Source organism: Spinacia oleracea, chromosome 5 (assembly GCF_020520425.1).
Source record: "Spinacia oleracea cultivar Varoflay chromosome 5, BTI_SOV_V1, whole genome shotgun sequence".
NCBI lineage: Eukaryota > Viridiplantae > Streptophyta > Magnoliopsida > Caryophyllales > Amaranthaceae > Spinacia > Spinacia oleracea.
Window position 1 is genome coordinate 31,499,274 of NC_079491.1, and position 25,071 is coordinate 31,524,344.

General features: G+C 36.4%; 2 long non-coding RNA genes across 2 annotated transcripts; both read right to left on the minus strand.

Moving 5' to 3' along the window:
* Positions 1-536: 536 nt before the first annotated feature.
* LOC130460902 (uncharacterized) lies at positions 537-3,455 on the minus strand. Its single transcript, XR_008921124.1, has 4 exons — positions 2,902-3,455; positions 2,550-2,825; positions 1,784-1,848; positions 537-765 (listed from the first exon to the last, which is right to left on the minus strand). It is a non-coding gene; the product is annotated as an uncharacterized lncRNA (long non-coding RNA).
* Positions 3,456-7,234: 3,779 nt separating this feature from the next.
* LOC130460905 (uncharacterized) lies at positions 7,235-10,149 on the minus strand. The gene is made up of 4 exons (XR_008921127.1): positions 9,600-10,149; positions 9,248-9,523; positions 8,482-8,546; positions 7,235-7,463 (listed from the first exon to the last, which is right to left on the minus strand). It is a non-coding gene; the product is annotated as an uncharacterized lncRNA (long non-coding RNA).
* Positions 10,150-25,071: the final 14,922 nt, after the last annotated feature.

Sequence of the window (25,071 nt, forward strand, 5' to 3'; positions counted from 1 at the left end):
CGGAAGTTCATTTAATAGCTTTTCGGGAAATTAGTTCGGAAAACATAATTATACGATTTAACATTGGATCGTGAAATCGTATATCGTATTGCGTATATTCGTAAGCTAGGCGAGAAGAATAATCGTATCGTACGACATTGGATCGTCAAGTACGAAACGATAAATAAATTGTCGAAGGATAATTTAATCGCAATACGAAAGCAACCCACGAGCCGGAGCGCACAAGCGCAAAGGCCTTGGTTGTGTGTGGCGCGCGGATCAAAGGAGAGGGGAGCAGCAGCGGCACACGGCCCACGACCCAGCAGTGCACGCCTGCTACTTGCTTCGCGTGTGGGCTTGGCCGGCCAACTTGGTTGGCTTGCCCACCAAGTTGGTTGGCTTGCTTATTATGACTACTAGGTTATTCTAATAACCTTTGTGTAACACCCCGACAATTCTCTCTTTTCTAAAATAACCTTTTAATATAAAACATAGAGAATTATCAAGGCGTTATCGCCCGTGTGAAAACGTAACGGCTTATTCAGAATTTTGCAGCGGAAAACATAAAACTAACTTTAGGTTTATAAATAATCGATTACAGGTTTAGTCTCAAAAATCAACCAACGAAAATAAGGAAATATAAATAGTATGACAAGTTTAAAGTCCATTTAAACAAACCCAAGTCAACTTAGCAAATCAAAACTAAATACAAGCTCTCTATTCCCGATCCCAATGATGCAACATCTTCAAACCTGCAGATGGACAATGCTTATTGATCCTTAGAGACTGCTCACCAAAGATTGGGTCATCACAGGATCAATAAGGCATAGCCATGATCAACATGCACAAGCAAAAGCACGTAATCAGCAAAGCTGAGTACTACATACTAAATCAATAATAATCCTAACATGATTCTATTAAACGAACAACCTAACATGGTACTCAATAAAACATAAGCAAGGATAATCAAGATATATTGACTTGAAAACTATATTTGACTGAACTAGACCTTTGTATCATTAACATTATTTTAATTGAAATAGTCAATGGACTGAGTTGTCTACTAGAAACTTCTTCTTCTTCACTAAGGAAGACGAGGTACGGGCGCGACTCCGTAAACCCCAATGACCTGCGATATCGAGGGACTTTTGAATAAAATAGAACCGGTGATCAATCCGGCCCCAGAAAAAGCCATAGGCGACCCATGACCCCAACTCCTGATTGTCCGACACTTTAGACGTGCACAGTCTAAAGCTATTGCTACTCATGTTCACTTTACATGACTTAACTTTTAATACTTGGTTATGACTCATCAAACATAAATATTATATTCAACAAGTAAACGCAACTTCTTTTATCTTTGAATTAAACAAGTGATCACAGAGACGTCACACAAGACTTATTCCAATTAATTCAACCTTTCCTTTAATACTGATAAACCCCTCTATATGGGTATAAGGTTTCAACTTACTAAACAAGGTCCTCGGCCCTTATAAAGTAGTGAAAAGCTAAAAGGGAACACTGAACAATCGATCTGAATCAACATATATGATAATTTAATGTTCCCAACCAACATGTTCGCATCAATCATCCATACCAACATGCTATAATTCTCATAACGAAATATATATGCTTAACATGTCCATCCAACAATATTAAACATGCACTTTCAACATAATCTAGTTCATCAACAATTTCAACATAACCAAGTTCCTTAATCATTTCAACATAACGAAGTTCATGAATCATTTCAACATGGTTTCCACAAATCACACTCATTCCAAGCACACAGGTATGTACGTACCTTGTGTAAACAAACTGATAGGCCACTTTAACGAATTCAAAAATCGCCCACAAAGAATTCTCCGCCTAAAAACAACCAATAAAATTCCCCAATCAATATCCAACAATTTACAGCAGTACTAAAGTATTCTAAATACATCCTAAACATATTTTGAACCATCCCAAATATCGAAACTTAACTAAATAACCTCCAAGCATAATAACTATTAAACTAATGATCCCAAAACGTTCTAAACTCCAATAAAACATCCCTTTTAAAATTTCCAGCAATATAGAATAATTTCAAACGTCCACAAAACATAATCAAACGTTCTTAAAATCATAAAAATAATAGCTTTAATAATATATAATCATTCTATTATGATTTTGGAATATTAAAACCTTAAAAATCCATGCTTTAATAATTAAAAAATCTTATTTCAATTCAATTATGTAATCTGAAAATTAAATTATTAATTAAGCATAATATATAATCTGAAAATCTAATTTAATCATAAAAACTTATAATTTCATTCAATAAACATGAATTGAATTAATAAAACTTCATTAAAACCCTAACTTAAACGTAGTTAATAAATCTGAAAATAATTAAATTAATTTCAACAACATATAATCTGAAAATAATTAAATTAATTTCAACAACATATAATCTGAAATTTCATAACTTAATCATAAAAATCATAAATTTAATTCAATTCAAGGAACATAAATTAAATTAATAAACTTAATTAAAACATTTAAATAACTTAGGGTTTAAGAAAATCAACCAAACTAAAGAGGAGAGGAGAGGCTGGGCGGTGGTGCACGGCGCGGCAGCAAGGGAGGTGGTCGCGGAGAACGGGCGACGCGGCTGGAGGTGGTGACTGCGGTGGGCGCACTTGGTTGTTGCGGGTGGTTGCAAGCAACGAAAGAGGAAGGAGAGAATTGGTGTGTGCAGTGCAGCAGCGGCGCTGCAGGTGGCGGCGCAGCGTGGAGGGAACGACGAAGGTGGTTGTGCGACTGGTGGTGGGTACGGTGGCGGGCTGCGGTGGTTGCTATGGTTGCTGCGAGAAACCGAAACAAGTAAGGCAAGAAAACGAAGGGGAAGGAGAACGAACGAGTGAGAGAATGAGATGTTACCGTGCGGCGACGGAGAGGGACTACGGCGGAGGAACAGGCGGCGGTCAGGCAGGGTGGTGGCGGCTGGGCAACAAGCAAGCAATGGAGGTTGAGGGTTGAGTTTTCCTTTTTACGTGAAAGAGAGGAAGGAAGGGGTTTTGGGTGAGGTTGGTTTCACGTGAATTAGAAAAGAGGGGTATGGGTTTTTTTTTTGTTTTTTTTTTTATTTTTTATTTTGGGCTTTTCCCATGTGGGCTAGGATTAAGATTTGGATTTTAGTGTTTGAGTCAAAACCGAATAGAATTGTTTTTTTTTTTTCGAATTCAACGAGTTTTCCTAATTCAAATTATTTTCAACATAAAATTCTAAAATAAATCTTGATTGCGCAAACCGTTAAAATATTTGGAATATATTTAAAAGAATTTAAATATACATTAAATATATAAATATAATAAAGTTCAAAAATCGTTAAATATTTAGAACATACTTAAGATAAAATGAATATACGTTAATTATATATTCATTACTTAAAATTCATAAATTCTATTTAAATATAAATAATATACGTTAAAATATATTAATAAAAATTATAAATTTACGGGGGATTACAATCTACCCCTCTTAAAAGAAGTTTCGTCCCGAAACTTGACACGAAATTTCCAACATTTTCCCCAAAAGCTTTTAACTTATTCTTACTAGAGAAGTATTTGTGCCACCTAGGTGCACTATTTTGCCAACTCAAAGCTGTTTGTGTTACTCATGGACACCTTTTCTTTTGCGGAGAATCTATTTGCTTTGCATCAACTTCTAAAGGTTGCTAAAAAATAAGCATAAAATTCATAAAAATACCATAAAATAAGTAAAAAGCGCGAATTTCTATCGCATTCTACCCCCCTTAAAGAAAACGAGTTACGCCCTCGTAACTCACCTTAGGGAATAGCTAACCAAAATTCTCTTTCGACGAATTCTATTCTCAAAATTTCTATTTTACTAAAACTACTAACTTTAAACTTTTCACAACAGACGACGAAACAAAAGGACAAGTCGCCACGAATTAAATAATGCTTAACTTGCGCAGAGTTAATAGAAAAGTACCAGAATCTATATCGGCAGATCGTTCATCCTCATTCTGATTCATCATGTACAACTTTCCTGGAGCCTTATTCGGGTTGTTGTTATCATTTGCAGGCTTATTATAGTTCTCTTGGTTGTTTTGTGCCCCTCCAGGCTTTGAATTTTGACCTCCAGACTGGTTATACCTCACTTGGTTTCCACCTCCATTACTATTTTGTTCCTTTCTGTGCTTAGTGAAGCACTCATACTCCCTATGTCCCCTTTTTTGACAATAGTTGCAGGTCACTAATTCTCCTTTGCAGTTCTTACCAGGGTGATTGTTACTGCACATCTTGCAATGATGCACTCTCTCAGATGGGTTCGAGTTGTTGTGGTGCCCCTGATTGTTTCCTCCTTGGAAATTTCCATTTCCATTCCCATTTCCGTTTCTATTCCTTTTAAAGTTTTCTTGGTTACCCCCAGCATTAAAATCTTTTCTCTTTTCCCCAATTACCACAGTTTTCTTTTCCCTTCTAGACTGTAGCCCATAAATATGAGCAGCTCTCCCATACACTATGTCTAAGGAAGTAAAGGTTTCTCCACCTAATCCCAATTGAATTTCATCAGTCAGCCCTTGCTCAAACCTTTGAGCCTTTAGCTCCTCAGTAGCTACCACCTCAGGTGCAAACCTCGATAAAGCTATAAACTTGCTATAGTATTCAGCAATAGTCATATTCCCCATCCTCAGGTTGATAAACTCCTGCGCTTTCTGCTTTCTCATAAAAGGAGGATAAAACTTCCCCCTTAAGGCAACTATGAATGAATCCCAATTGAATCCCTCAACAGCATTTAGTCTATTTCCATTTTCTTTCCACCACAAATCGGCTTCATCTTTTAGATATAGGACAGCTTGACTTACTCTCATACTCCCAGGGCAACTCACAGCCTCAAATAGTTTCTCAAACTCCCTAATCCAGTTTTCCAGGAAGGTAGGGTCTGCTTGTCCCTTGAAATACGGTGGCTTAACCTTAGAAAGTCTTTCAAACATTTCCCCTGCAGAATCGGGGTGCTCAGTTCTCTCCTGGGTTAGCTTTTCCGCCAAGAGGCGAATCGCAGCAGCTAGATCATTGTTGTTGGCCATTCTAGAACGCGACCTGCAATTAGTATACTCTACTTTAGGTTTGAAACATCACCTATACATTATCCCATACAATTTAATACTTGAATTGGCCATAAAGATCGCCTCAACCAACAATGTTCACATTAATACACATCATTTACGAAGGCACGACAATCGTTTACAAATGTGCAACGATCGTCTACAAGATGCAATAATCATTAAAAAAAAAATACTCATCCTCAATAGTTCACGAAAGACATTCACACTGCACGTAAGGCATAACATTTTGAATTATATTGGTCATGAGGGTCTAGATTGGCCCTCACTTCCTTTATGTACTCATCATTTAATATTATTGTGGCAATTAAATTGATTCACAATTCACATTGAGTATGCAAACAATTAATCCATGACGTACTACCTAGAGGTTGGAGTATTATGGAATCCTCAAAATAGAATAAAGAACACTTCCTTGAAAACTTTAACTTTTATTGCTAACTCCATAGAGGTTTATTACATCCTTGAAAATAATAAAGAACATTTCAAACTTCAATAAACTTAAACCTTAAACAGTTGTAGCTTTGCTACTTATTCTTTAAAACATAAAAGAGCTAATTAACTATTTATGACTTCAAAATATTTGTGGCCTCTTGCCTATCCATTGCTCCTGAGACTTGCGGAGTGAAATTTAGATCTCAAGATCATCAAATTCTTCCTCAGGGTCTTCATCTTCTTCCATATCTTCATCTTGATTAGGCTCATTTGCCGTCTGTTCACTTTCGAGCTCTACATCTGAATCACTAGAAATTTCAATGGTTGGCTCATGGGCCACTAGGTTAGGATTCTCTGCCTCAACACCTACATTCTCATTCTCCACAGTTACATCATTTTCCTCTAGGTCATTATTTACACTTATTCCCATAGGTTCTTCTGTAACTGAATCCCCAACATGACTCCCTACGATTTTACCGTCTCTAAATCCACTTTCTGCTGCTTCAATAATGGTGGTCAGAATTTCTGAATCATATTTCCATCTACCATCCCAAGTTCCATACTTAACCAAGTTTGGAGTTCCATTATCAGAATGCATGTCTTTAAACTTTTCCTTGAGTTCTAGGTACGGAAATTTGTTAGGTAAGCAATTAATGATAGTGGCTGCTATGATATCCTTTCTCATTAAGATAGGTTGCCCTTGAACCTTAGCATAATATTCACATCCAAACACAATTTTCTTCACATAAATATCTGGGGTTTCTATATCAAGTTTCTCGAAGGATCCTATATTGGTATACTTGGAAAGAAACATTTTATTCCTGAAATAAACAATTCAAGGTCTCACTAACGATTTTCCAGCCAAATCATAAACAAAGTTCAATAATGCAATAAGTTTGGTGGAAGCAAACAATTCTTTATGCACATTTAAATGTAACATTAAACAATTAGCATACGCACGTACATAACAATCAATTTCTTATGCTAGCATTGACTAGCTACTAATGCACATATAATTCTATCTTATATGCCCTTCTTATACTACCCATCTCTCATAAACTAAAGCATTGAAATAGTTTAAATAACAAATTAAAAGGACGATAATATAATAAAATTATAACATAGAATAAAAATATAAAATAAATAAAGTAAAATAAATTAAGGAAATGCGTAGCGAATAAATTCGAAAATAAAGTTATTAATTCGAAGAAGATTTATATATATATATTTTTTTAAATAACGAATTCTAACTCTTGAAACAATTTAAAAAAAATTGAACTTCTAAAAAAAAAATTGTACTCCTTTTTTTGAATAATAATTAATAAGAAAAAGAATAAAAATTTCGAAAGTCAATTTAATTCGAATAAATAATTTGATTTCGAACTTAAATAAGAAATATTATATACTTTCAAACAAGATAAAAGGAGATCTGCCCCCCCCAAAAAAAAAAGTACCAATTTTTGAACACTATAATACGTAGAATCTCTATTTTTAAGAAATTTATTTTAAATAACTAGATAGTTAGGCGCCTAAAAATTTATTAAAGTAAAACCTTAGCTCTGATACCACTTTGTAACACCCCGACAATTCTCTCTTTTCTAAAATAACCTTTTAATATAAAACATAGAGAATTATCAAGGCGTTATCGCCCGTGTGAAAACGTAACGGCTTATTCAGAATTTTGCAGCGGAAAACATAAAACTAACTTTAGGTTTATAAATAATCGATTACAGGTTTAGTCTCAAAAATCAACCAACGAAAATAAGGAAATATAAATAGTATGACAAGTTTAAAGTCCATTTAAACAAACCCAAGTCAACTTAGCAAATCAAAACTAAATACAAGCTCTCTATTCCCGATCCCAATGATGCAACATCTTCAAACCTGCAGATGGACAATGCTTATTGATCCTTAGAGACTGCTCACCAAAGATTGGGTCATCACAGGATCAATAAGGCATAGCCATGATCAACATGCACAAGCAAAAGCACGTAATCAGCAAAGCTGAGTACTACATACTAAATCAATAATAATCCTAACATGATTCTATTAAACGAACAACCTAACATGGTACTCAATAAAACATAAGCAAGGATAATCAAGATATATTGACTTGAAAACTATATTTGACTGAACTAGACCTTTGTATCATTAACATTATTTTAATTGAAATAGTCAATGGACTGAGTTGTCTACTAGAAACTTCTTCTTCTTCACTAAGGAAGACGAGGTACGGGCGCGACTCCGTAAACCCCAATGACCTGCGATATCGAGGGACTTTTGAATAAAATAGAACCGGTGATCAATCCGGCCCCAGAAAAAGCCATAGGCGACCCATGACCCCAACTCCTGATTGTCCGACACTTTAGACGTGCACAGTCTAAAGCTATTGCTACTCATGTTCACTTTACATGACTTAACTTTTAATACTTGGTTATGACTCATCAAACATAAATATTATATTCAACAAGTAAACGCAACTTCTTTTATCTTTGAATTAAACAAGTGATCACAGAGACGTCACACAAGACTTATTCCAATTAATTCAACCTTTCCTTTAATACTGATAAACCCCTCTATATGGGTATAAGGTTTCAACTTACTAAACAAGGTCCTCGGCCCTTATAAAGTAGTGAAAAGCTAAAAGGGAACACTGAACAATCGATCTGAATCAACATATATGATAATTTAATGTTCCCAACCAACATGTTCGCATCAATCATCCATACCAACATGCTATAATTCTCATAACGAAATATATATGCTTAACATGTCCATCCAACAATATTAAACATGCACTTTCAACATAATCTAGTTCATCAACAATTTCAACATAACCAAGTTCCTTAATCATTTCAACATAACGAAGTTCATGAATCATTTCAACATGGTTTCCACAAATCACACTCATTCCAAGCACACAGGTATGTACGTACCTTGTGTAAACAAACTGATAGGCCACTTTAACGAATTCAAAAATCGCCCACAAAGAATTCTCCGCCTAAAAACAACCAATAAAATTCCCCAATCAATATCCAACAATTTACAGCAGTACTAAAGTATTCTAAATACATCCTAAACATATTTTGAACCATCCCAAATATCGAAACTTAACTAAATAACCTCCAAGCATAATAACTATTAAACTAATGATCCCAAAACGTTCTAAACTCCAATAAAACATCCCTTTTAAAATTTCCAGCAATATAGAATAATTTCAAACGTCCACAAAACATAATCAAACGTTCTTAAAATCATAAAAATAATAGCTTTAATAATATATAATCATTCTATTATGATTTTGGAATATTAAAACCTTAAAAATCCATGCTTTAATAATTAAAAAATCTTATTTCAATTCAATTATGTAATCTGAAAATTAAATTATTAATTAAGCATAATATATAATCTGAAAATCTAATTTAATCATAAAAACTTATAATTTCATTCAATAAACATGAATTGAATTAATAAAACTTCATTAAAACCCTAACTTAAACGTAGTTAATAAATCTGAAAATAATTAAATTAATTTCAACAACATATAATCTGAAAATAATTAAATTAATTTCAACAACATATAATCTGAAATTTCATAACTTAATCATAAAAATCATAAATTTAATTCAATTCAAGGAACATAAATTAAATTAATAAACTTAATTAAAACATTTAAATAACTTAGGGTTTAAGAAAATCAACCAAACTAAAGAGGAGAGGAGAGGCTGGGCGGTGGTGCACGGCGCGGCAGCAAGGGAGGTGGTCGCGGAGAACGGGCGACGCGGCTGGAGGTGGTGACTGCGGTGGGCGCACTTGGTTGTTGCGGGTGGTTGCAAGCAACGAAAGAGGAAGGAGAGAATTGGTGTGTGCAGTGCAGCAGCGGCGCTGCAGGTGGCGGCGCAGCGTGGAGGGAACGACGAAGGTGGTTGTGCGACTGGTGGTGGGTACGGTGGCGGGCTGCGGTGGTTGCTATGGTTGCTGCGAGAAACCGAAACAAGTAAGGCAAGAAAACGAAGGGGAAGGAGAACGAACGAGTGAGAGAATGAGATGTTACCGTGCGGCGACGGAGAGGGACTACGGCGGAGGAACAGGCGGCGGTCAGGCAGGGTGGTGGCGGCTGGGCAACAAGCAAGCAATGGAGGTTGAGGGTTGAGTTTTCCTTTTTACGTGAAAGAGAGGAAGGAAGGGGTTTTGGGTGAGGTTGGTTTCACGTGAATTAGAAAAGAGGGGTATGGGTTTTTTTTTTGTTTTTTTTTTTATTTTTTATTTTGGGCTTTTCCCATGTGGGCTAGGATTAAGATTTGGATTTTAGTGTTTGAGTCAAAACCGAATAGAATTGTTTTTTTTTTTCGAATTCAACGAGTTTTCCTAATTCAAATTATTTTCAACATAAAATTCTAAAATAAATCTTGATTGCGCAAACCGTTAAAATATTTGGAATATATTTAAAAGAATTTAAATATACATTAAATATATAAATATAATAAAGTTCAAAAATCGTTAAATATTTAGAACATACTTAAGATAAAATGAATATACGTTAATTATATATTCATTACTTAAAATTCATAAATTCTATTTAAATATAAATAATATACGTTAAAATATATTAATAAAAATTATAAATTTACGGGGGATTACACTTTGTACACTTTTCTAACACACACAATTCAGTTTACACATCAAACCCTAAGGAGGAGAGAGAAACCCTAATTCTCTCTTAGCCTCCATGGATGTGTTCTTCCCAAAAGCACAAACTCTTGAGTGACGTCTAAGCTACGAATCTCAAGACGGATCTGAACGTGTCGGTGAACCAAATAAAGGAACGACAATTGGATTTCTTTGTTCGTGTTCGTGAATCAATAAACTTGGGAAACACGCTTCGAATGTAAGTTTGCTTAATCTGTGCTTTATACATGTTCCCTGGCTTTGGGGATTGTTCCGCACATGTTAATATGTATTTAACTGTATTCCCCTACAGTGGTATCAGAGCCTTATGTATTAAAGAATTTTTTAGCATGATTATATGTTTTTGTATGCTGTCGAATTTTTCTATATTTTTCGTAATTTTTTCGAATGTTTCTGGACTATTGGATAGATCGCACAAAGTAGTTCTGAATTCGAAAATTGTCGAAATTTCGATTTTTCTGACCCTAATGTGATTGAAAACGATTTTCTAAGATCAACTCATGTGAACGAAATTGCAAAAACAGGCCTCGAAGTATGAGTTTTCGGGCGTTTTTGTTAATTAACGAATTAAAATTAACAATTTCGGAAACATTAATTGGTCGACCTAAACTACCCGGAATTGATTGAAATTTTTTCCTAATGTTGTTGGGTATATTTTAAAATTATGGTAAAATTTTCAGCCATAAATGTTAAGTATAAACCCTAATTTAACTTTCCCAAAATTCGTAAATTTTAGATCGCTAATTGATTTTTTAAATAATTTAGATCTGGAAATTTGGTTAATTGGGATAGGGAATATAATTTCATATAAAGTGGCATTTTTAAAAAAAATTATTGGATTAATATTTTGATTAGATTTGTTAATTTTAATCAACGCTTAAACCAAATTGATAAAAATATGAATTTTGAATGTTTAAAACGATTTAAAATTTGAGATTCAATTATCAAATTGTTCAAATTTTTTGTTGACATTGTTCGTTCGTTAAAATTTGAATATTGTTAGCCTAGATTTAATAAATTTTGAAAATTTGGATTGTTGTAAAATTAATTAAATCGTAAACTTGTTATTTTTCGAAAATAAAAACGATTAATTTTGTGAAAAATAACTAATGCAAATATTTTTCGTGATTTTTTTTTAATTAGTTGGTTCGTATGGCACGAACGAAAGGCACGAACAAGGGGTGTGCGGTGCGTGTGGCTCGTCATAGCCCATGCGCGCTGCCTCCCCGCAGCACAGGCGCAGCAACGCGGGCAGCAGCAAGCGAGCTGTGTGCCGCGCGCGCTTGCCGAGTGAGCAAGCAAGGCAGGCAGGCCTTGGCTTGCGAGCTGCGAGCAAGCAAGGGGCAAGGCTGCCTTGCCTTTCGCGCAGCGACGAGCAGCACAACGACGAGCAGCGAGCCACAAGCAGCGCAAGGCTGCGGTAGTGTGTGCGATGGGCTTGCGGGGCATGGGCGACGAGCTCGTGGCCTCGTAGGCCACACGGCACATGGCAGTCCTGGGCTGGGCGCAAGCCTAGCCCGCATTGCACAATTTTGGCAATTTTCGTTCATTGGGATTTAAATTTAATATTTGCATCAAAAATGGCTAACAGGATAATTAATTAATTATTTTATTTAACTTGGTCCGGGCCGTGAGTTTAATTTAATATTTAAATATTTAATTATCCGGACTAATTATTGGTTTGAGTGGGAGCCGCTTAATGAAATTAGAATGAAATAATTATTTTAATTATTTTCGTAGGTCGCTTTATTTTAATTAAATTAAATTTTAAATAGAATAAATTCTAAGGATTAAGAATTTTGAAAGCGTTTTATGCGAACGTGAATTTTAAATAATTCACATAAATACTTGCATATTTAATTGGGATATTCGTTTTAGGATACGAATGGATGAATGCATAGAATATATATTTTATGTAATGCAGGTACTCCAAGTGACTAGTATGGCCAATCTAGGATAGTTAAATACGGTCTGCGAACCGTTTTATCTTTGAATGTAAAGTTTTAAATATGGTCTGTGTACCATTGAAATTTTGATGTAATTTTATTTTTTCAAGTATTTCTAAGTTTAGAACTTTAAGTTAGCATTGAATGAAGATTCAAGATGATGCCAAGCTAACAAGATGGTGAAGAAGATTGGATGCTTCAAGACAAGAGTTTTGGGCCATATTAGTTCACCAATTTTATTTATGCACTATATATTGTGAATGGATGAATATATTATGCGTGAATGTTGTTTTTATGCTCTATTAGATTTAGTTCACTAAATAATCAAACCAACATAGAAACAACTAGGTCCAAAGTAATATTGAGTTTAAAATTGCCTTCCAAATCAAACACTTACAAAAATCTAAGGATCTAAGGTAGTAGGTTTCCGCCAAAGCGAGGTGCTATTTTAGTTGACTTAGGTGGTAAGGCATCCCAAAGGAGCACGTTGATTGTGGTTGCAACTCAAACAACAATGGCATATGTAACATCCTAATAATTCCTTGCTTTTATAAAACCATTTTCCAACTTAAAATAAAGGAATTACTAAAGTATTACCGCCACCGTGATAACGGTTAAGGCTATTACCAGAATTACGCAGCGGAAATTAATGTCAACTAACTTTTAAACCAACATAAATAATAATTATTGAGGCCTCCTACAAGTTGGAACCATAACGGCCCAAAACCAAAGTATTAAAAATCCATAAACTCCAAAACATAATTAAAGTACAATTTGAAATAGTTTCAAAGCACAAAAGAATCAACTCTCTCAACCATCCCAAGCTACATGATTTCGATCGTACTTTGATCTACCAACCTAATAATTAATCTACTCCCCAACAATGCAAGTGCAAATGATGGATCATCATAGGGTCATTAAGGCAAAGTCCATGACCAAAAGACACAAAGCACGTAATCAGCAAAAGCTGAGTACTTACAAGGCTAGAGTGAAATAAAACTATAAACATCCATCACTCGCTAAAGTACTAATCAACATGGAAAAGCCATTTAATAAATAACAAGTAAATCATGAATACAAGACTCGACTCTTGACTCACAATTTAATTAGAAAAAGCTTCGAACGGGCCAAAAGAATATTCCACAAAGGAAGGGTGTTGGGAGCCCACCAAACATCATAATAATAATATAATGAAAATCGGACCATACCAAGTGTCGGGCCATACCGACGGAATTCCAGCGCATAAATTAAATGAAACAACGTCTTGTATCATTAGTAGGAGATCAAGCTTTTCGGCAAGTTTCCCCCCATTGTTCATACTCAAGGTATATACGTTCCAAGAGTTTTGAAGCTTGTTCTGGTTGCACTTTACGTTTATTAATATTTTATAAACATACATACATACAATTAATAAACAACAACCAAAATAATCTCATTTTAATCCTTTAGGACTTGTGATCAATAAATCAAGACGTATTGAAATTACTACCAAGTTCCTTCTCACAAAAGGTGAGATTCCACATCATGCCCATTAACATAAGGGTTGTGCCCTTGCACGACAAAATCCTATTTCATTTCATATAAAATATTCCCAACTGAACCCTACATGTGCGGTGGCTTACGTGAGCTAACCCTTCACATGTTGTAAAATAAATAGTACAACGAGGTATGAATAATTGGCTCAAAAGTATGCTAGACATCCCGTACAATAGTATAACAATAAATAATCCATCCCTTGCATGTGAAACAAACCATACATGCATAAATATTGAACAACATGATTGACAATGAAATCCATACTCCCAATAGTCCCAACATGCTTGTTCAATCAATGAATCAATAATTCCCATAATAATAATTCACATGATCGTTCACCAAAACAAATATGAATCCACCAAGTTCACATAATATAATTCACATCAATAACAATCATGTAACGTCCCTTGAAAAATAATGTGGTCGCCCTAGACTTGTACGTACCTTGAATATCTAAGCGTAGGGGCCACTTTCCAAATACGATCACTCACTTAGAAATCACCTCCTATCATCAAAATAATGAAACCTTAATTATTTCCATGTTCATTAAATTTCCAGCAACTTTATAAAATATAAAACCTTGATAATAATTAGAAATTAATCGTTCTTTAATAAATTAATCGTCTCAATTTGCAAAACCAATCCCTAGTATGAAAACATACTTTTTCCATCCTTAAAACTGAACATTCATGCTTTAGTAATTAAAATAAATCTGAAAATTCATGCTTTAGTAATTAAAATACGCCTCATGAATTAAAACATATAAATCCTCATAATACGGTGTTCATAACCGATTCCTAGCATTTTAATTATTCAAAACAAAAATAATAATGTAATTTAAAATACGGAATTGAAATAGAATAGGTAAGGAAGAAGAGAATTATGCCAACCAGGCCTATAGCACGGAACAACCACGAATTAATTGTGATTGGGCGAAAGAATTGAACGAACGAATCAAAACACGAGCACACACACACACGCTCGTGTATGTGCGCGCGCGGCAAAGGGCGACGAGCAGGGCAGCAACGCTGCGGGACGAGGGACGAGGGGCGCGAGGTTAGCGCGTAGCAAGAGGGACGAGGGCTGGCGATGGGCGCGCAAGAGAGACGAGAGCGAGAGGGACGAGGGCTGGCGCGCAGCAAGACACGCAGCAACAACAGAGGCACAACAGCAGCGCAGGGCACGACGAGTGCACGCTGCGAGCAAGTGGGAGTGGGCGAGGGATGTGCGGGCAACGAGGGCACAAGGCACGGCACACAGGGCACGCGAGTGCTCGTGTGTGGGTGTGCGGGTGAGGGTGAGCCGGCACAAGAGAGGAGAGAGAGGAGAGAGAGGAAGAGTGTGCGGCAAGAAAAAGAAAGAGGCTTTAATGAAAAATAAGGGGATCATTTAATGAGGAGAGTCCTATTTATAGGCTCTCAAATCCCTAGTGGGCTAGGCTTAGGAACTTGACATTGGGCTTAGCAATTAAATGATTGGGATAGCTTTAGAGTTAGAATTAAATTCTTTTGATTGGGCTTGATTAATAAAACGAGTTGGACTTTTATTTAAAAACCCAAACCTTTAAAATTACTTGCGACCCATTAAATTTCCCGACTCGAAAATTAAATTCGTTTCATAGTTAATTAAAATAATAAATATTCTAATTAATTAAAATACGTTTAAATATCAATTAAATGCGAAATAAATTCTAAAAATCATAAAATGCTTTATAAATATAATAAAATATATTTATAATTATTATAAAAATACGAGGTATTACAACATATGTTGTGGCAATGGGATAAATTATGGCATTAATTTATTAACCAAGAGTAATTTGGAGAGTACTAGCAATAGGTTTTGCTTACCTAGAATATTAAAAGACTTAAGACATGCCAAAGCTGCTTAAGGATTTAGGACTTTTAGGGTCTTGGAATCGTTTATTCATTTTTGGACCATGTTTTGCTTTTGCATGAATGAAATGTTTAATAGCTTTAATGATTGGGCGAATGCTTTTATTTCAAGTTATTAAAGTATGATAAATGTTTTCTTTGCTAGTTCATTCTGTAGAATCGTAAATCTTCAACCTTATTGCGTTCGGACAATAGAACTGCGATATTTCCTCGATCGATTGGTAACTAATTTTGATAGCAATTCTCAAAGAAAAGGAAGTGAGAGCGTATCTTGAATGCTATTTTCTTTTAGTGATCTTCATGGTTGTTTTCAAACTAAAATTTGAATGGTAGACCAATTGGACCTCATATATTCAAAATACTGGGTAGTTTTGGAATAATGAAGTATTGAGTTAAAGACTCATGTATAACCAATGGTTAACAACCAATTTTCTTTTGATTCGATAAATGAACTAGACTCATTGGATGTTGTCATTCAAGGTGAATAAAAGAAAGTGACTTTGTAAGCATAACAAAGTAAGAAGATCAAGCAAAGAGTAAAATATTTTGGACTATAAGAAAACTTGCTAGAAAGGATAGGAAACGGGAACAAAAGAAATGAACTCAAGATTCAATTTCTACCTAAAAGTTTGCGTTAAAGAGAAACGACTTAGCAAATAAACTCCTATGGCATTAGATTACCGCTAGCTTGAGGTTCTAACTCTTGTTAAGAACTCAAATTCCAGGAGCTAAGTCTGGTTATTGACCTACAAGTGGGAAATGAAGCAAAGTTGTGCTACATTAAATGTAGGGTCCTCATGTTTGTTTTAAAGTCCTTCTATAGGCTGGAACTTAATGGTATTATGTTCCATTAATCATCATAAACAATTTCTGTTTGGACAACAGAAAGACTCACATTCAAAGTAAACAAAAACATTCGTTGAGTGTTTATTTGAAAGAAATGGTCATTTAAGGGTTGAGTCATATGATTGATTAATAAACAAACGAATCTCTTTACACTCAAACTTCAGAATGACAAGTGGGAGACTGAAGGAAATATGTCCTTCACCCAAGGTGCATTAGTCCAATACCAAGGTTCAGATTAATTACGAACAATTAATTAAGTGAGATCAAGTGATCGGAACAGCTAAGTGGAGCAATGCTTCCGATCAGTGAGTTCTAATCTATATTAGGCTCACAGCTTACTCTTGGCTGAACCTATAAGGTCACACCATTGGCATGTAACAGATCACCGGATTAAATGAATCGGAAATTCATTTATATCTTTTCAGGAAAGTAGTTCGGAAAACATAATTATACGATTTAACATTGGATCGTGAAATCGTATATCGTATTGCGTATATTCGTAAGCTAGGCAAGAACAATAATCGTATCGTACGACATTGGATCGTCAAGTACGAAACGATAAATAAATTGTCGAAGGATAATTTAATCTCAACACGAAAGCAACCCACGAGCCGGAGCGCACAAGCGCAAGGCCCATGGGCGCAATGTGCATGACAATGCAGCGCCGACCCAAAGGCCTTGGCTGTGTGGCGCGCGCGGATCAAAGGAGAGGGGAGCAGCAGCAGCACGCGGCCCACGGCCCAGCAGTGCGCGCCTGCTGCTTGCTTCGCGTGTGGGCTTGGCCGGCCAACTTGGTTGGCTTGCCCACCAAGTTGGTTGGCTTGCTTATTATGACTACTAGGTTATTCTAATAACCTTAGTACACTTTTCTAACACACACAATTCAATTTACACATCAAACCCTAAGGAGGAGAGAGAAACCCTAGTTCTCTCTTAGCCTCCATGGATGTGTTCTTCCCAAAAGCACAAACTCTTGAGTGACGTCTAACCTATGAATCTCAAGACGGATCTGAACGTGCCGGTGAACCAAATAGAAGAACGATAATAGTTCGTGTTCGTGAATCAATAAACTTGGGAAAACACGCTTCGAATGTAAGTTTTCTTAATCTGTGCTTTATACATGTTTCCTGGCTTTGGGGATTGTTCCGCACATGTTAATATGTATTTAACTGTATTCCCCTACAGTTTGTTAGAGAGAAAACTATATACATTGAGAGAGAGAGAGAGAGAGAGAGAGAGAGAGAGAGAGAGAGAGAGAGAGAGAGAGAGAGAGAGAGAGAGAGAGAGAGATTTATGTTGAATATTGATGAGTGTTTTTATATCTTTTAGATCGTTAGTGGGAGAGAATCAAGCTAGCCTCTTGAGTCTTGAATGCTTGAGTATCCATTACAATTTTCTGTAATTTCCAGCTTGTTAATCAAGTTACCTTCTTCTTCCTTAATTTTTGGTGTCTAATCTACGTCAATTCTTAGTATTCCCTCACCTAGGCATGCTATTTTGATTACACTTTCTCCTTAATCATGAATATCTTCTCTAATTTTTTTTTCATCCGTTGACACATATTGTCTGTCTTTCTTGAATCTATTAAACAACTCTCTATTCTTTTTGTGTTTTGAATTGCATGGGTGCCCTAGAACATATGTATCTTATATACAAGATGTTGTTGTTGAAGCAATTTCCTGTATTGGTGCAAGTTTGTGACACTTAAATCCCAACAACACAAAAGTCAGCAATGCCTGATTGGAAATCTTTGGCAAGGCATTTCTCTACCTTAAATTTGTATCAATTTATGATTTTTCCATAGCTCACATCAGCATGATGCCTTCCCCGAAGGAACTTGACTTTAAGAATACACACACATGTAAAATATTAAAAGGTATTCTTGAACTCTTTTCATACTAAAATGTGTCGGAAGGTGAAATGGCATATTTTTATTATATTGTTAAGGTTTATTTATGTTAGATTAGAAATGAGGATGAGGATGAGGATGAGGATGAGAGATCTTAAGCCAAAACCAAGGAATCTAAGAGGAAACTCTACCGGAATTGAAGGAAGGGTCAAGATCTGAAAGTCAGTATAAAGGTTGTTCTAAAGCTAAAAGGAGGCTCTGCTAAGGCAAGTGGTAGGTGTTCATGAGACCCGCAGTATAGCCTGCGCTATACTATAATATGAAATCTACTTTTATATTTCTTTCACCACCCTAAAAGTTTGTTCGCATAATCTGTTTTATTAATCACGCCTAATAATATAATATCTGGACAAATCTGATTATAGCTAAGCACCTTAAATCAATCTAAATCACTATTTTGACGTTGTTTAGTTAATTATCTATGCATTAAAACCAACTCATATTAGTAATGTAGAATAACTCATGTCCCTTTCGTCCTCACATTGAACTAGTAAGGACCGTCGCATGGGCTAATATTGGGCACTCCCCGTATTAGTAAACGTCCCCCGAACTCTCAATCTCTACTCCGTTGGATGTACGTTGAGCGATATCCGCACAGGGATCACAAGGGAACCTATGGCCGTTGTGAGTCAAATATGTTTACACTCCAGGCATATCACGATAATCTGGTTTTGTCAGTTTTCTTCAATGTTGTTGTAAAACTAAATGGCGAATCCTAAAGACTAGTAAAAAGAGGCTAATGCCCGCAGTTAGTCCTTGTTTTACTTAATATGATTGCCACATCCGGAGGGGAAATTCGTTCGAGCCACTTTCTTCGGAAAGGTACGCTCATCATGTTTTTCCACCCCCTTATGGGAGGAGACTCCGCTGGGGACAATATTGAAGTAATTTATGCAAAAACTGCGTCAGTGAGGAAGCAGTATAGCAAATATCGAACGTTACGCCACAATTATTTCCTTATTAAGTTGGGACGACCTGAAGTATTCAATGTGAAGAATGATCGTGACAGAACCGCATACCTAATCTTGGCTTCCTTGGCATGTTTCATCTCGGAAGTTGGGAATAAGGACACCTATCAGCCCGGGGGTGCACGCGCTTCGGATGTTGTCCACTCAGCACGTTCGCAATGTAGCACATCCACCAAAATCAAACTGTTTATCTCCTAGGTCCATTCACGGTATATGCCATTCCAGCACGTACCAGATAAACTTTGATAAAATTCGCCATGAACCTGGCTACTCTGACAAGGGCCTATTGGGGAATTGGCGATAGGTTTGGTACACTTTTGACACCCAGCCTATCATACTTTAGAGACTAACATAAAACTAAATGCGTATCCGTATCTGAAGCCATGTTTTTTGTTAGTTTCGTGTAGAAAACTTATGTGCTATGTGAAACCAACCAACCAGACGCATAATTTAGGGCCAACAACATTGTCAAAATCAATCAAAATGCTTAAAAAACGTCGAGAAATGAATAAAGGCTACAAATCGTAAAATCGGAGTTATATACTCCGCATTCCTGGAACACGCGCCAGAAATAAGCAGCGCACTCCAGGACAGCGCTACACTATTCCAGCGCCCATCAACAGAGTGCGAGAAAATTGTAACGCTCACTGCACAGAAATAACAAAAGAAATATCCGTCAGGAGCCAGAAATTAGCAGCGCCTGGCTACAAGCGCTATAAAATAAAAGTGCTAAATACAGCAGCGCTATAAATTTCAAGTGCTTATTTGTCTTATTTCGTGCAATCAAGTCAGCAAATTAGAAGTCTAAAAAATAAAGTTGGATATTCTGTGAATAATTCAAAAGACTAAAATACGCATCTTCCTTAGAGAATTACGTAAGTCTGGCTGGAAAATACCCATATTAAAACGCGCATATTCAAAATTGCACCGGAGGTATTTTTCACGGAATTAAGATCAATCAAGTACAATCACGGAAAACTAACCCAAACTAGCATTTACGTATCAGTCCCAAAGGCTAGTACGCACAAGTTACATCCTTTGGTGCCGGAACATTGAATATTTGAGTGCACGGACGCTCAAACAAAGGGGCTTAGATCAGTAAAATAAAGCTACCGGAAAGTCTGTTGACCAAAACAATAACAAAACCGACTGCACAAATAAACCACAAAAGGACTTGCAAGCGCTGGAAATATCCATCGCACAACAAGGCCGCGCCAGAAAATTCTCGTGCTGCTCACCCCAGCGCTAGAATATTCTGGCGCCCACCAGTTTAGTTCCTGTCAAACAACTTCTATTTATGCACGACTAAAAAACGGTTCGTAAGTAGTTGTTAATCCTCTAATGACACTAATGTCCGTCATAATACCGCTCATGCTAAATTAATCTTTGACGTTCACTAAAAGCAAAAGTTTCTAAACAAAGAAAATAGTTTATTTTCTAAAATCAGTTAATAAAATGGATTTATACCAAATTGCTCGTTATAATCTCTTAATAATATTTGAGGCAAAGGACGAGTCAAGTCGGGTAAAAAACCCTAGCTGAGTCTGTAACAATTTATGTGAGTCTTCCCTTGAGTCCATCATTCACCTAGTCTAAACCAATGTATAAAAAGGCTCAAGGTGCAACAAGGCGATTTAGAGTTCCCAACGCCTTAGGCGCGCCTCGATGCGCCTCATTGAAGTGAGGCGCCCTAATAAAAAGTAAAAAAAAGGTGAAAAAATGGTGTGTGCCTTGGTAGGTGCGCTTTTTTTGCGCCTCAAAGTGCGCCTTTTTGCGCCTTAGGTGCGCCTCATCGAAATCTCCTCGCCTAGACAACAAAAGGCGCTGGCTCCAATCGCCTTGCGTCTCTAAGGCTCGCCTTTTTATACATTGGTCTAAACTAAAATTGTTTCCTAAGAGTCTAAACCAAGTTAAAGCTTACCTTTAGAGTCATCGTTCACCTTGAATTACCTTTTATAGAGTCTTCACACATGTAGAATCCTTCCTCATTGTCTCTTCCTCCAACCGAAGGTGGTTAGGTTTGAATATCTAGCATTTGGGACATGTCTTGACGAAATGGTAACAATCTGTTTCCATGGAGGTCTAGTAATAGACTGAGCGCGATATTTAGAGTCCTTCCCCTAGAGTACACTTACACCTAGAATAGTTCCCTTAATCCTCATCCCGTAACTTAAAGTGCAACCCGTATAGCCAAAAGTAAAAACACTAAAACGGTCATAAAAAGAGTTTTATTAAGAACTGTGAGGCCCGCAACTTATCAATCCGTAGGTCTAACCTTAATCCAATATCCAGAGTCAGTTTCAGCCCAAAAAAATTAGCAGATTGAAAGTTATAGCTGCTACAGTCCAGCAGTTTTGTCAAAATCCGTTTTTGTGTTTTGAGTCGAACCCATGTCCAACCTTTGACTCTGAGTTGTCCGAAATAGTGTGCTAACATATTCCAAATAATTAGTACGTTCGTTATAGATGGCATTCACCATCTAAAAGGACTATTAAGTCATTCCAAACCTCGAAATTAACTAATTAACACTCTTAATATATAAGCGATTATTACTTTCCGTTCAAATCATCTAGATCATAAAAATATAGACCATGAGAGCACTATAACTCTCACTTGACTAATAGATACAGAATTATTTCCCAAAATGAAAATTTGACATTTACTCAATTTGTCATTTTAATCAAATCTTAAGACGATCATGACAATCTAATTTCTAATCGTCCAGATTTTAGAGCAACCTATTTCTCGCGTCTAATATTTAATCAAGAACTAGGTGATCATATCCAACTTTACAAAATCAACTCTACTTTCTTTCTAGTTTTCAAAAACAATTCATTAATTCTTCTCTAAGGGTCCTAACTAATTCAGAATAATTCAAGGAATGGTCGCTCGGCAACATAAACTCTAATCATTCAGGAAAGTCTGCATCAAATCCACACCCTTTTAACATCCAGTCCAAACATGAGTGGCATTCAAGAGCAGATCCGTCTAATAAAGATTACTCTTGTAGAGCTTAATTCTTGCCTCATCACCTTAGAAGTAAAACACAAGCAAGTTCGTCAATTTGAACACGGCCCAAGTGATCATCTCGATTGCCTAATCCACCGAATAGGTTACAACCCTTCGGAGCACCCTACTCCTGAGACAGTTGACCACCAAAGAATAAAGGAACTAACCTCTTTAATGAGACATAGTTCCCTCTTCGAAAAACCGAAGACAGTTAATGAATTTGCTTGTCAACCGAAAAGGGTTAAAAGATGGATTAGAGACAGAAGATTCACTCCAGTAGGCGAGTCGTACAAAAAAATGCTTGCTAAACTCACAAATCGAGGAATACTGTGTCCGATAAGTCCCACCCCGGACCCTCGTATTAAAGGCAAGTATTGGGACCCTAACTCATATTGTGAGTATCATCAAGGAAAAGGCCATCTTATCCACCAGTGTTGCACCTAAAGAATGAAATACAATATCTAATTGAGGACGGGGTATTGACCCTTCCCATGTAAGATATGAAGTTGAGAGCAGTATACTCCAATTAAGATTAAACATTCACCTTCAATGTTTAAAACTTAATTGACTTCTCATAGCATTCCTTTAGTACCAAACAACATTTGGGACAACTATGGCATACTTACCCTCTACCATATCGAACATTCCACCACCGGAATGTTCAGAATGACAGACTCATAAGAAAATCTCTCCTAGACAAGAAACACGAAGTTACAAACTAGATTGTTGGTTGCACTGAAGAATAAAGATTATCCAAAGCTCGAAGATGCAGACTCAAAGTTCGAAGAAGCTCATACTTAGAATCTAGCACTACAAACTAATTCTATGTCATTCTCCTTTCCATTCCGTTCCTAAAATATAATAAGAGGCTAAATTGCTATCAGGTCTTCTTATCATGTACTTTTATCCAAAATCAATAAAATTTCTCTAGTACATCCTTGATTGTCTTACCACAGCGGTTTTAAAAGCAATGAACAAACAAAAAGGAAAATTATTCGATACACGAAACAAATGGCAAAACTTATTCTGCACTTTGCATAAAAGAGTTCGCAATTAGTCACTCACCTGGGCCGAACATAGCCCATTAACTTCAAAAAAAAAAGATCCATCTCAGGACCAACAGCTAGGGGGCTCACTCAATCCACCTTCACAATTTCTAAAAGATATAATTCACCAACACAAGAGGCTACTCGCAACCTTTAAAAATGTACTTTCCCTTGCCAAGAAACAATGAACCCCTTTATTGTTACCCATGTTGAGCCTCGTCTGAAGAAGCCTTTTTATTCAACTTGCACTAATCCGAACCAAGGGATGGGAACGCGCCGTGACAATAAAATGGACAAGAAAAATTAACTAATCGAGTTAAAAGGACTACACATCAAGGACCATTCAAGAATACTTTGAAGTAGCCGGTCAAGTCAAAAGTTCTTTAACTAAAATGTGAAGAATAAACAGCGATGAAGTTATACCAAGACCAAACAAGGTTAAACACTAATTCCAGTTGTCAATTTAACTAAGGGTATAATGGGGAATTTTGAACCTTAACCATTTTTTCCACCCGAAGCTTAACCACGTTACAACCCCGGAAAAGCCCTCCTTGAGGTAAAGTAATAAACATATACCTTTCTTAAATCGCAAAAGAAAAGAGAAATCCTCACTCGGGAATACGTGAAAACCGAGCACCAATTCCTCGGTAGTAAGAAGCTAATCAACTTTTCAAATTATAGCGCGGGCAAGCTGCGCGCTGGATTTTTCCAACGCTTGCGCTTAAGTGTTCGGAATTTTTCCTGCACTTTTACAGAAAAATCCGAACACTTGGGGGGTACATCCGTGCACAATCAGATTTTTTTATGCAATTTCGCGCAAATCAAGGTGAATTTATGATAAATAAATAAAAATGACTCAGAATCAAAAACCAGAACTACGTAAGTCCTGATTCCAACTTGGATTCGTATGCAACCCCTAAAGGCGCAACCACTTTAGTCCAAATTCATTATGGACGTCTATTCTGAACAAAACAAACTCAGCCCACTCCAGATAAAAGTGACCAAAACATGGATCCATAACATTCAACTCAAGTCATTATGTGCAAAAGTGCAAAAAGTCTTATTAATTAGGCATACCCCCCTATTATCAACCTAATTACTTTGCCAAAAAATAGAAGCAACTCGCCTCTTTAGGCACAACTTCCCAAAAGGAAGCATTAACTTCCTTAAATAACTTTTCTCCTGTCATTCGAATATATAAATAATTTCCTTAAATAAAAGACGCATCTACGTCTTCTTAAACACGACCAAAAAACTAAGTAAGACAATCAAGCATTCTTTATGAACAACAAAGGGTAGCACTTACTATCCTTACCATCCCTTGACATCTCTTCCTGCAAGAATGTATTTCACCTTCTAGAACTTTGAGCATCTAAAACTTCATCCTAAATCGAGCAACTGATAAGTAATTTGCAAGTACTACAACCAACTACGGGTTTGCACAGGTCTAAACCCGGACCGGACCGGACCGGAACCGGTTGGACCGGTAGACCAGAATTTTTAATTTTCTTGGACCGAGGACCGGACCGGAATCATACGGTCCGGTCTGGTTCAAAACCGGATTTTTCAGGTCCGGTCCAGGTCTGGACCGGTTTGGACCTGTTTTATAATTTCTTTTGGCATTTGCGAGTATAATTGTCAACTTTTGCCCATTTTTTGACAATTTTTAATTTGTATGATGT